General features: G+C 32.3%; 1 protein-coding gene across 12 annotated transcripts in view; it reads left to right on the forward strand.

The window, feature by feature from the left end:
* dnc (phosphodiesterase dunce) overlaps positions 1 to 14,446 on the forward strand; it is a 423,485-nt gene that overhangs the window by 286,895 nt on the left and 122,144 nt on the right. For 3 of the 12 annotated variants that reach the window (XM_074117425.1, XM_074117426.1, XM_074117427.1), the window contains exon 1: positions 8,095 to 8,244. The exons of 8 other annotated variants lie outside the window; for them this stretch is intronic. The gene's annotated coding sequence lies outside the window, so the exon portion shown is untranslated. Of the gene's footprint in view, positions 1 to 8,064; positions 8,245 to 14,446 lie in introns of those variants that run through there. One more of the 12 variants, XM_074117430.1, reaches the window with a different exon arrangement.

A 14,446-nucleotide genomic window follows, 5' to 3' on the forward strand; every position in this document is an offset into this window, starting at 1 on the left:
TTCCCATTGTTGACAACATTATCAACAGATGGACATGAATTGTAAGAAGCTCCCAAGAAGAGATAATCTAAGGATTGGAACCCAGCTACTCCGCACTCAGATGTCTACCACTGATCCAACCCTTTCTCGAGCTTTCTGCATTAAGTAAGAGTACACCAGTTTTAATCAATATTAACTATTGTTAGAGCTTGATGAATGTTTCAAGTTTTAGATTTAAATGGAATTTTCTTGGAGCAGCTGTGCTCTTACAGGCTTAAAGGTATAAATAAATGGAAGTAATGGACTCGTCCAACTTTCCCAACACTAATCTCGCATTAATTTAACAAGTCTGTTGAGAGCCTCATTTCTTGCGGCTTGGCTTTATTATCCCGCTATTTACAGATTTATTAAATCACGCTAGAAAAAAACATTAACTTTTTACAATTTTTTTCTTTTAGTTTTGCTTTTAATCGTGAGTTCTCAATGAATAGGTTTTTTTTTTTTGGCAATGGCCTGAGAAATACTTCTTTTATTATCTGTAAGGCTTAATGAATGGGCAGGGCACTGAACGCCTCGCGAAACTTCCGGGTTTCGAGTCCAGCTGGTTTCCTTACATTTCTTCCTCTTTCCAGAAGTCTTGGCAGCTTCCTATTTAGTGATGAATTGTGTTTTCTAGAACGAGGGAACTCTAGAGGGAACAGTGCCCTAAGTGGTTTTCACGCGTCACTGTCCTCAGATTACAAGCCTTTGTTTAAAGAAAAAGCCACTCATCTCTCATCTATGAATACAAAAACTTTCAAGAGCACCGAACTCAAGGAGTGAATGCACTCGTAACTCACATCTTAATCCTTTATTAGGTTTAGGCACTCGCTTCCGTCTTCCTCCAGTGCATCTCTAAACAAATCTTTGAATTATATCACCCATTGCTTTGTGAAGGAACCATTGGCTTGGTCTTCGATATGGTATCAAACTAATAACTCTTTTGCTCTCTTGTTGCCTCCTCCATGGCTTTCCAATTATTCCTCTGACGTAAGTCCTCTGTGCTAAAGAATCCTTTCCACTAATTTAGAGCTCCATTCTGCTTCGTCACAACCTACAAACAGTTCCACTATCGGGAAATGCATTCAACTCTTTATCTCTCGCTGTCTCTCCTCCAACTCAGAGAAACATTCAGTTACCCCCTAATGAGGACAGCCTGAAAAACCAGGTCCGTTGGTTAATGGACCCTATGTGCAACAGATCTTTCTCAATTAAACCGCTTAAATAGACACTTTTACACTTGACAGCTGAATTTCCACCTACTGGAATTAACAAAACATCAGCAGGCTGCACCGTAACACAACTCCATTTTGGTGAAGACAGAAAATTATTTATGCCACAGTGAATTCTTTTGCACATCTAGAAAACACATTTCTTTCCACTGTAAATGGGTATTATTCACATCTAAAAATGGCACATCGAGAAACAAATCTATTCAATTAAAACACTTTGGACAAGTGCGTTGAAGTAAAATTAGACTATCTAGAAATGGCTATCTGCAAACGAGAACTTTTCGCTCTGTCCATAATATTAAAGAGTTTATTTTTATTGAAGTAATAACAAGCAAACGTTTGTATTAGGCAAGGAGAGCATTTTTATTTGCTCATTTGCAGTCCATTAAAGCATTAATAATCATTTGGAAATTATTAATCATTAACTAAAGATAAAGTTAACAAGTGACAGAGGCTCCATTGACACCATATGTAAATGATATATTTACAATGGCTAGCCTATTATACTGATACCCCATTGTTCAGTCCCTAATCTATACGCATAAATTTTAACAAACAATACTTTATGTTTGCATCCAAATAAAAGTAGGCTAAAGAAATATACTATTTCAATAATATTACGAAAATTATGAAATTTACTTGAACAAGAGATGCGAACGTTCTTGCTGAACAGATGAGAGAATAGTTCTAAGCCCAGCGGATGGAAGTAGATTAAGGGAGATCAGGTTGTGAGAACATCCCTGTCCAGCTAAGCCCAGGCGAACCCATAAGGTCGTCTAATCAATTATACCTCATGTAATGGGTTTTCTGACTGAACACTGTCACTTAAACATGCAGTTGCATTTGATATGCATCCTACTGATGCAACAATGATGTTCAGGTTAAATTACAATTAAAGTTAATTATTGGCTTCGTTTGTGCTACCTCAAAGATGGATTTTCGTTCCATCTGTCGCGCTCTATCAAGATTTTATGTATGTTTTTGTTTTCTAGCTTAGATTTTCAAATAAACTTAATAATTTGTTTAGATCCGATTATCGCGCAGTTGTTAAATAATTCATTATTCTTTCTCTCCTCCAAGCATTTTCCGGTTGCATTTTGTTTTAATGTTTTATTAACCCTGTACAATGTTTTTACATCTTGTTCGTCGTTTCGAACACACTCTGGATCTTTCCAACAACGTATTTCATCCCATAATCTTTTACTCCTTAACAAAAACTTACAGTTTTAAAAGTTAAGTATAAGGGTTGATTAAACGCCAAAAGGTACACAAATCAGCAGTTCCCAACATTTCATTAATACTTCATTGATATAATTTAAGTAATTTTACTGCATTAACTTTTCCTTCACATTTTTTAGAATTTATTAGATGTCACAGACCCTTATGCTGGCCATTTTCGTCTACAAAATATTTACTCAAGTAGCACACCATTTAACTTAGATTGACTGTAATATCTATTTATCTATAATAATCAAACTATTAATCACAGGTGAAAAAGAAAACGTTATAAAAAATATAAAAAAAATAAGAGGCTAAAAAATTCATAAACTTTTTTTACATCAATAATTTTATGCATTTATTTTTATTTTTAAATAAAAATCATTGGTTTAAGTTCATTCTTCGATTAAAGTAATTGTTATTTTATGTTGTAGTCAAACGTTTGTAATAATAAGTAATAAATAATCTGGCTTTATCGCAAATAATATAGTTTTCTTCAATTACATTCTCAATCTAGGTGTTCTTCCCACAATGTTATATATATGTAATATAAAATAAAGAAAATAAAGATATGCATATTTTTAGGACAGCTAATTATTCCAGTATTTTACCATAAGTAAAATTAGGGGGACTAAATTAAATTACAATTGAGAAATGAGTAAATATTGTTGAATAATCTACTTGTTATTAAATGTATGTTATTTGTGCTCACGAATATTTCGGTAAGACGAATTTAAGACTGAAATATTGTTTTGAATCCTCCGTGATTGAAATTTAAAAAGTGGCCGACTCTAACTTTGTTTTTTTCTACTTTAACATGCATGTATATGTGACTACTCAGAATAATTCATCACTCATTTTATCATAATTATAATAAAAAAATATTATGAATGAACTGGCCAGCATAAGGGTCTGTGACATCTAATAAATTCTAAAAAATGTGAAGGAAAAGTTAATGCAGTAAAATTACTTAAATTATATCAATGAAGTATTAATGAAATGTTGGGAACTGCTGATTTGTGTACCTTTTGGCGTTTAATCAACCCTTATACTTAACTTTTAAAACTGTAAGTTTTTGTTAAGGAGATTTTTGTACCTTTTGGATAGATTTTCCTTTTTGTCTATTTGCAAAGTTACGTCTGCTTTACAGATTTTTTAAAATTTGGAATAAGGTATTCTATCATTATAACCTGATAAGGTGTTAAATCGGAACCGTAACTACCACTGGAGAGATCTTTTTAAAGAATGATTATAGTTACGGTCCCCAAACCATCCTCAATAACCATTTTTTTGAGAAAGCGTTTTGAATAAAATAGGAAGGTATTTGTACGTAAATAGCAAAATTAAACTGCGATTTCAGTACTTCCTTTTAAGAGGAGCAAGAAAAATAAACTGCGATTACAGTACTTCTCCCTAAAAGGCAAAGATTTTGAATCGAACGACAATTCATTGATGTAAATCGGTTCACTCATTGATAATTTTAACGATTGCAGTACTTCCTCTTAGTAGGTGTAAGAGCATGATGGCACTTCACAGCCACATAGAGGAGCTTTAATCACTTCTTCGTGCTAAATTTTATCAAAATCGGACTAAGCTTTGTAGAAATATTGGTAATAATAGTTTCAGAAAGGGCCTTATTTGGGTGGGGCGAACTCCCCTCCTTATGAGGCATAGCGTCGAGACTTTTAAAGTACAAATCTGTACAAAATTTCGATTCGAATGACACTTCATTCATGAAAATCGGTTCACGTGTCGATAATTTGAAACGATTGCTATACTTCCCCTTAACAAGTGTAAGAGCAGATCGTCGCTTTATTGTTAGGTAGGGGAGCCCTAACCCTATCATCCTACCAAATTTTATCAAAATCGGGCCAAGATTTACAGAGTAATTAGTAATAATAATTTTGGAGGGGGCCTTACATAAAGGGGGCTAACTCCTCTCCCATTCAATGTACAGGGCCGAGACCCCCAAAAGGCACATCTACATAAAATTCCGAATCGAATGACACCTCATTCATGAAAATCGGTTCACGCGTTTAGGCGCTACGTTGTTTACAAAAAAGGTAACAACAACAAGAAGAAGAAGAAGAACAACAAGAACAAGAACAACAACAATTTTTGAAAAAGCCGTTTTTGCTCATTTTCAGCAACTTTTTTCTCAAAACCTATTAGATCTGGGTTGTTGCAAAAAATTACAGTCATAAAGGAGGATTTGCCCTTTATTTTAAAGAAAATTTGGGAATTTTATCTTTTATAGAAAAAGAGAAAAAAATTGTCAAAGTTGGGTGTTTTTCAACGTTACGCTTTTTCGTGCAGTTTTTGACCATCAACCCTTATACAACTGTCCTACCGGACAGTTTTAATAAATTATTTATTGTATATTGCGTTGAATAGATTATTTTTTCCATCTTATTTCAATTAAATTGAATATGCTCTAATATAAATTCATTCCATAAGAAATCCAATAAAAATATATTGAATATTTTAAACTCCGATTCATTGAGGACAGTCCATTATTTATTAAAATCTTTTAATCTTACATTATTATTTTTTAAATCCTATAACTCCATTTACAAATGTATTTATTGTAATTCTATTAAATTTGTTTAGTAATTTTTTCTTTATGAATTATTTTGGAATAAATGATTAATTTAATTTGCTGAAAAAAAAAATCTTCTAATGAAATAATTAATGAAAAATTTAAAACAAAATCTATGTTTATCGTATATTCTATAAAACTAGCAATTCGCCAGTTGCCCGTTAAGTGCTGTATTCTGTTTTAAGATTAGTTTATTTCATAAATTTTAAAATTGAATTAAATTTAAATTGTGTATGTTTATTCAATTTATTTACATTGTTTTTATAACGTAAAAATACATAAAGTTCATAATGTATCCGTATTTGTGTAAATATTAGTAATTTTGTGGACCTTTAAATTCAAGCTTCTGGAATGTCTTTGAAAACTATTGGTTTGTGTGATTGTTGAGGTGTACTAATTGGTAATTTAGTACAGTTATATTGGAAGTCATTCTTAAACGTCGAGAAGTGTTTAGGTCTTATGGGTTATTAGCTTTAGGATTGAACCTATTGGTAACCCTTTTAGTTTAGGCGTAAGGGCTAAATCCTGTGGAATATTCGCTGAGGATACCTACTTCTACAGGAGTTTGAAGAATTTTAAAATTTAACGTAATAAATCTGGTATCATAACCTACTAATCTCGTTTAATTATGGTAACGCAATTTTGTGAGGCATATAAAATTTGATTTTGTCAATTGTAAAGAATAGAATTTGTTTGCAGAAGATAGAGTTCTCTTAAAATATTAAATGATATTTTAAAAATGTTACTTACAATAATTTGATTAATATATACTCTTAACGAACTATAATAACAGAAGATAAATATGCATTTTATCTTAGAAAGTCCTATCAACTGCATCTATTAAATTACGACAATCGAAAAATCATTTTTGAAAATAATAAATTTTTAACTAACACATCCAAAGATTATAGTACTTTAGAATTGGCCTTGTTATAATATCTCTAGGTTGCTTTCTTCGACGATCTCTTATTTGTTGATTGTATGTAGGTTGTTAGCATGTAACTTGTATATGGTAAAGGAAAGTAACTCCCTTAGGTTCATGGATTGTAGGTGCCAATAACGTGACCTTAAGTTCAACATATCAACTAATTCTGCAAGGCCTTGTAGTGAGTGAATTTGGGTTTAAGTCAAAGTATGTGTTTTTTCTAAGCGGAAGGGTCTCGCGAAAACGTCCTTATCGAAGGAGATCTCATGTTAGCGATAATCGCTTACTTATACTCATCAGGAACTAGAGAAAGTAAAATTACAAATTCCTCAGTTGCTACTTCACATTTACTTATTGTGTTTTTGGTCTTGTTTGCACATTAACCATCTATTGTTTTCGGGGGTTGGAAAAGTGCACATACTGGTTCTCTCAGCTATAGTTGGCTTCTAATGCCTCTATTTACGAATAAAAAAACAGCTTTATCTTTCCTAACATTCATTTATTTCAAAAGAACAGTTGCTACGCAGCTTCTTTCACTCCTACTTCACATTGGAGTGGACAAAACTCAGAAATAATTCAAGAATTGAAGAATTTCTCAAATCTTAATTTAATTAAAGTAAAAAAGAAAGTTACTAAAACACTTTTATGTTGACTAAAATAACTTCTAATGGGTAAAATTTGCAAATCGCATAGCATGTTCTTCAGTTACTATTTCTAGGCATCGATTTAGTTACACCAACATTCCGTGCTATAGTTGGTTCAAATTGTCTGTAACCTTTCTTTATCTCTGAATGTTCAACTCACTTTAACTACCGCCTTCTCCAAGGCAACCTAGCCTTACCATGTAATCTAGTAGTCTTTAGATTGAATTATTTCTAGCCAAAGTGTACAGTTAGAGATCTTTGGATAAAAAAAACTCGTCCAAGCAGTTCTCTTTTCAAATATTTTGATATTTTGTTTTACACGTGGTCATTTTACCAAAACGAAATGATACCAACTTAATTAAAAAAGTAAAATTTGTAATTTCCCTGACAGCATAAATTATTGCTGTCCATTTAACATATTTCTGATTGAATATGAACAGTAAGCTAATGCTATAATTTCATTTTCATTTGCACTTTCTGGTATAAATGGGCTGTAAGTTTGTCTGAAGGAAATTCCTGAAGTATGGAGGACATGTTCATTGATCAGTAGTTCATCCTAAAAAGGTTCTTTGGCCGCTAAGACTACCAACAATTTTGTACACTGTGATGAACATTGATCTTTTTCAAATCACTCGTGAAATTGAAATCTGGTCACCCTTTCTGATCGCAGCTTACTGCAAAGTGTGGATCGTTTCTCGGCCAATGACGGGAACATTCCCGCAGCTCAAACTGTTCCCATTCGAACAGTTACAATAGTTACAAACAGTTGCCACTATGTCAGTTCCTAATTCCAGAAGGAATGGTTACCATAAACAAGCTAAAGACATGTCTAACACAATGCTTTCTTTTATCACTGATTTGTGTGCATGATTGAGCATGGGAAGATAAATTGGGACCAATCAGATGAAAACCCTTCATCACTGTATTCTGATCAATTCCGCCGTGCGGAGAGAAGGCCATTTCTACAAAAACACGGAAATCGATAATACGGAGCAGTTTGAGGAAGCAGTTCTGTTCTCCCTCAAACTGGCAGGAAATTTGAGTTTTGAGTTGGCATCATCAAATAGGAAGCCACTTTACCATTTACATTTTTCAGTTTATATTTCCAAAAATTTAATTTATTTCACTTTAGCCGGACCTTACGACTTTAAAGGAATATTAATTGTGTTAAAATAGTAATATTTCTCCTTCGGGCAAATATAAAAACAAATCTCGAAAGTTTATTTGTTCAAAACCTTATTCAAAAACTTCGTTAAAACCGGAATGAATTTCAAATTCGATTTTCTTTTTTTATGAACAAGAACCACCGCAAGATCGAGCACACAAACTGCCATTATAACAGATAGGAACTATAAAACATGGTGTATGTAAAAACATGCATAACGCACATAGCCGTGTATTTTTTTGTTACACAAGAGACAAGAAACATGTAAACGCCCCTTCCCGGCGGTGGCGGACGAAGGCAGCGCGTTCTGGTGGCCGCCTCATCACAGTGGCCACCTCAGTCTGAGGTGCGCGCGCGAGACGATCGGGCTGTGCGCCTTGGTGGCCGGAACACCGCCCTCGCAGCAACCGGTATATTCCGGTCAGGGATTAACTCCCGTAACAGTGAGTCGTAATTTTTTTCAAAACAAGAAATGAATTTTGTTTATCAAACAAAAAATATTACATTTTGATTAATTTATGATTTTATTTTTATTCAACTATTGTACACCAAAGTTTATTTTTTAAATCAGTATTTTCATAAAAGGTCAACCTTGTTTATTATGCCATGATACTTTTTCACAGAAGAAGTTTCCAGCAGTAAATACGGAAACAATACATTTTCATCTAAAAAATATTACTGAGAATAATGCATTTTTTTAATTTATAAAAATTGAACTTAAAATTCTTAATTTAAAAATAAATTCTACAATTCTGCCTGATAATTAGTAAATATAATTCAGTATAAATTATATTTACTAATTAAATAAAAATCATGTCAATTACTGTTTACGATAAATTACTGGCTTCAGTTTGTTAAAGTATCTTTGAACTTTTCACTTTAAATCGCTCTTTTATTATTTTCTTTTTTTGTCCTTCAAAGAGTAGGTAATATGATGGTGTCGATTTTTTTAAAATTTCAACGGAAATAGAAGTTTCTTGTTCCGTTATATATTAAAACAAAAGTTTTTGTTGTTTGTGTCGAAGGAAGGTACTACTTTAATGGAATTTTTCGCTCAAATTTTTTGGCCGTTTTCTTTTGGTAAAAGAAAATAGAACACCATTTTTCTTTAAACTTTCTTTAACTGAAACAGTGGATTTTCGGAAAAAATAATGAGATTATTTAAAATAGATACTCTTATTTAGAAAAATAGATTTTGTTTTTAAATTATATTTCATTATCATAATCATGATTGCAACGCAGATTCAGACAAAACATTATTTTTCTCGCTTCCAACAACGTGTTTTTAGGTTTCTTTTATTAAATAATTAGTACAAACTAGTTTACGTACAAATTGGTAAACAAACAAAATTAACAGAACGAGGAGGAGGTGTTTGTTAATTTTTAAATACTTAAAAGAATAACTTGAGCACAATTAAAAACTAAAAGATGTAAATATTGGTAATTTTATTTAAATAACTGTAATTAATACCGTAAGACTTTTATGAGCTCGCATTCTACACAAACTTATAATTCATCATACAAATTTTATTTATTTTTATTTTTTATCAGTAATCTATTTAGCAATAATCAGAAGTTGATTTATAACTTTGATTTAGAGACTTTGGCTTCTATTTACAATGTTTTTGCCACCCGCTGGAAACACTAAAAGGGCAGGTCAAAGTCTGTTAACCCAACTGATGGAATCAACTTCAAATTATGGACGAAAATCCTAAATCTTCAAAAATTAAAGAAACCTGCGATAGAGAAGCGTGTTAGCCCTCTCCTAGAAGTGCTTTTTTTTAACCAATATGATTCAAATAAAAGTGATAGAGCTATTTGAATACAATTAGTGTATTGAGTTCAAGGAAAATACTACTTTATTAATTAAAGAAGATTTAAAGAAAAATGGTGTTCGTTTTTCTTTTTTTGCCAAAAGAGCCAAAAGGTTGTGTGAAAAATTCCATTAAAGTAGTACCTGTCATTGAGATATTTTTCGCTCTCATGAATAAAAATACCATTTTCTAAAAACGTCTATTTCTATCTAAGAGAACATTTAAAATTTGGTACGCTTACTTACTCGCACTCATCAAAAAGTTAAGGAAAAACCTAACAAGAAATTGGAATAAAAAGAAATCAACAGTATAGCATGTTGGCGATCGGTCTCAATCTAACCATTCCAAATCAAACATTTAGCGCTTGATGTTAGGCTAGTTTAAATGAATGCATATTTAAGCTGATGATTCGCTTGAAATAAAAGTTATGTGTATAATAAAGAATATCATAATTGTAATAATATGCAGGTTATTTGAAGTATTTGTACAAAAAGATTCTTAAGACAAGCAACGCCCATAGTAAATTTCATTTTCCCTGATGCTAAAATAGAAAATCATTGGAAAAAAAATGTCAACTCGCGAGATGTGAACTTATGTGTTAAGCATAAACCTTGTTTTAATAATCTAATTTGAGCGATATTGAAGTCATTTCGAGAAAAATTAAGCATGTGATAAATAATTACCGAATCGTAGATAAATGTATATTGCACTCTTTAACCATTAGAATTACTTTAGCGTTGTTTCAATCATGACAGTTCTTGACTAAATCGTAGGATAAACTTCAATTTGAGTTAAAAAAACAAAAATCTATGGAAAGTGAAACACGAGACGTTTTTCCCCTAATCTGTTCGCAAGTGGTCTTTGAATTGATTTTCCTGGAAAATATGACAGTTTTCTTTATGAGTCCTGTACTCTTTTGTGACTCATAAAAATTCAGCTATTAAAGATTAGAGCAAATAAATCTCAGGAATGGTGCACAGTTTAACTTAGAGGCATCGATTAAGGACGTTAGGTCACTGCGGCGATTGAGCTTTGCACTTGCTGATTATGGAGAACATGCGCATCCTGACGCTAGAATGGACTTTGCAACTTGACAGGAAGAGGTGGAAACAGTGTATTGAATAAATGAGATGCAATAAGACTGGTCATCCATGCAGTGAGCAAATAGGTGATGTATTCTAAGTGAGACGCAATTGTTGGAATTGGGATACGTTTAGACCTTTTTAGACCAACGCGGTGAATTAATAACTGATGAATTTCTGAGTAATCTTGCTCCTATCAGAATCAAATACTTTTCAAAGAAAACTACTCGGAAAGAAATTTGGAGGAATTATCTTCCGGTGGATTTCCTCCTTGAAATGAACTTTGAATTTTTGAGTTGCTTGGCTTAATTTTATTATAAGTGTTTTTACAGTTTAGATAATAGCCTCTTGAATTTTACAGACGTGGCACTTCAGAAACAGATTTAAGGTTTTTGTCAAATTAGATTTTTCCTTAATAAAAGTTGATAGATTGCAGCTTTAAGTGCATATTTTGGTCATTGGGCAAATACTTCAAAAATTATTGATGAGATTTGAACCAAATCTGTTCTTGGAAAATTGAAAAACATGTCGCATTTCTAATTAGTCGAGTGACGCAAATTTGTAACAAATGGAAACGTGGCTTTAGACTGGAAGGTTTAATCGTACCATTCACGGAAAATATTGGCTAGATCATTTGTACTGCAATTCTAAGAATTGAGACATTCGGAATCAGAGCAAGCATAGAATAAGATTCCTCAACATTTGGAAATGCAACTGAACTTACCGAATAGTATAATAACTCATTCTAAGCAAAACAGAATAATAACAAGAAGAAATGCCGTGCTTATTATATGTTATCAATGATCAGAGAAAGGAAACTGACAGTTTCTTTAGCCTTGTGAGTACCCAGGTTGTAGAGCAAATTATTCACAGATTCCAATCAAGTTCAATCATCAATGAAGACTAAATTAATGACTTGAAATACTAAAATACTTTAGAAAAATATCTTTGGAACTAAATTCTTACATTCGCTCCTAAATGTTAAAAATGTCGAATTTTTCCCGAAAACGGAAATTATGGGGGGCACTAAATAACTAAAACTAATCGAGCTTGAACTGCGTTATTAAACATTTGCTCTTTGACTGTTTCCTATGTTTTTTTTTTTGAAATTTGTTTTGAAAGTGACCAATAAACTCATTTCAATATTTTGCACATTCAAACATTTTTATGTTTTTCACATTTTCAAATTGATTTTTTTGCAGTGAGTTGCAATGTGTTTAGTTTTAATTTCCTAACAGTATGCAATTACATTTTATAACCGTTCCCGAAGCTAACTCTAAATTATTAATTTGTTGATATTATGAGAAATTGATCATCATACACTTTAAAACTCGATACCGACAGCAAAGATTGTGGTTTTAAAGCGCAACTGCTTAACAAACTTCTGCTTAGTAAAATAATTTCTTGGGCGTTAACTTTTTCCTCCAATTTTTCCCTTATTGTTTGTCCTTATTACGTTCAGGAGTTGGCCATTAGATAAAGGTGGCTGGAAAGGGATGCAATGTTGATTGTCTTCTTTGCTCCCATATCTAGCTAGCAGAAGTCTTCCTTGATTAAAAAGCCTCTATGTGCTCCTTCCAAGCTAGTAAAATCCAGCAATAAGCCTTTTGGATGCGGTGCTTTGAACAACAATTTCCACCCTTTGTCCCAATGTACGAGTACATGTAAAGGTTTACCAAATATTCTGCAGAAAATCTGCTACTTGATATTTTTAATTATCACTTTGATAGCGTTAATTAGTTGAATATTCCCAACGAGATTCTTTTTCTTTTAAATCACATTGCACCGTAGAAGTTCGTTAACTACAGAAACTGAAAATGTAATAAAATTACGCAAAATTTGCACCTAAAATAAACAATAATTTCATTTTTAGTGGAAGAACAATAAACATCGTCATGGTTCCATTAAAATTGTAATTAATGTGCAGCAGATGCAATTTAATTATTATTAATGACAAGAATCAAAATGTAATTGCTATGGTGTAATTGAATGAGCAATAAAAATCAATGATTTTAGTTAATACTACATTAAAATGTATGCTCAATATTTTTACTTTTTTTCTTTGTTTTTCTAATCATATTGCAATCGTCATAAAAATTTTACAGACATGACCTTCCATTTTAGTGAAACAAAATTTATACTCTGAGCGATGGTAATCCATTCAGCGACTTAGCGATAAGTCGTGTGCATCAATGTGCTTAGAATCAAACGTCGCTAAATGAGAATAAATTTAAAAAATCCACTGTGAAGTGAGACAAATGAGATAGTACACAAAAATTATATTATTTTTTGACATAGTTCTCCAGAAATATATAATGCAAGAATATTCCTTGTCTGGAAGTAAATGGATACCCTCGTACGGTCAAACTCCACTCTACAGGATATAATAATCTCTCTTATATTTTAGCAGGTTAGTAATTGTGAAAAGAACAGCACTATATAGCCAGCTACTTGTGCAAACAAACAATCACCTGATTGAAGAATTTTTGTTCGTACTTTAAGAATATATCCTAAATTCGAGTGAATGCGAATTATGTTCTGTATTAAGCTTTCTCTGCCTTTACTACGTTTATTCGCATGTTTCTGCAAAATGGTAGGACCACTGCTCTGTTTTGCAATATTGTTCTTTATTTAAAATTATGGATAAGAAAGACACATTCAATCTTTTATTCATACAATCCTTCCTGATACTGAGTCTTTCCCGTGTTAGATTATTTTGGTACAATGACAGTATTGAGTTTTTTCTGTGACGAAGAGAACGAGGCTCTTTTTTTTGCGCTGTGTTGCAGTACATTAACTGAAAAAGATTTCAAACTTCGTAAATGAAAAGTTTGTGAACTCTTCATTGCATGCCTTGGGTTAAATTTAGATGAAGGTAATTAGAAGCAAACACTGTTAAAGACAAATAACCTCCTCTAGAACCATTGGAATTATTTGTTTAGGCTGACTTTTCGTCCAATTACAAAATTAGGTTCACGGACGGAGGCGGATAGCAAATATTATACTTCACTATAAATTCCTAATATAAACCATTAAAGTCCAAAGCCTAGACCATGAATCGAATCCTGTACCACAATATGTTTTAGCTTTTCGAGCCTTGTCTGTAAAACGCTAGGCTACTTGGCGCATATTTAATTAATTTAATTTAAAATAGGCTTAGGACAGAAGGTAAATTAAGTATTCGAAGCCATATTTAAAGGTGCCTAAAGTACCTTCCTTCCCTCCACTCTTGCAACATCAAATACCTTGCAAAACTGATACGTCTGAGTATAAAGTATATGTAACCCAAAGTTTCGAGTACCCAGATTGGGAACATCACAGAAAACTATTAAAAACCTCAAGAATTTCCCAATTCCAGTAACACGATATTCTTCACATTACGAGTTCGAGCTACACATTTTATTTTCGTTAATTCTACACTTGATGAGATGAAATAAAGCTGAGACTCAAGTGGGCTACTTCTACTTTTTCTCCTAAACCACCACATGAATTTTACTGTTGTAATAAACATTACGATTGGAACTGAAGTTTTCGTGAAGACTAGATCCATTATCGGGAAAATATCAAAAAATCGCTTTAGTCCTAGAAAAAGCAACATAATGTTAACATCAAAACTTACAATTCCAAGTATAATCATTGTGCTACTTTCAGTTTTAGAACATCCTGTTTTAGACATTGTTTTCTCAGGAGCTCAGAATATGTATTTCCGGTTAAACATAAATTTCGTAAACCTTACCAAACTAGACCAC

The sequence above is a fragment of the Rhodnius prolixus genome, unplaced genomic scaffold, assembly GCF_049639745.1.
Source record: "Rhodnius prolixus isolate KJV_2025 unplaced genomic scaffold, Rpr scaffold_2, whole genome shotgun sequence".
Lineage (NCBI taxonomy): Eukaryota > Metazoa > Arthropoda > Insecta > Hemiptera > Reduviidae > Rhodnius > Rhodnius prolixus.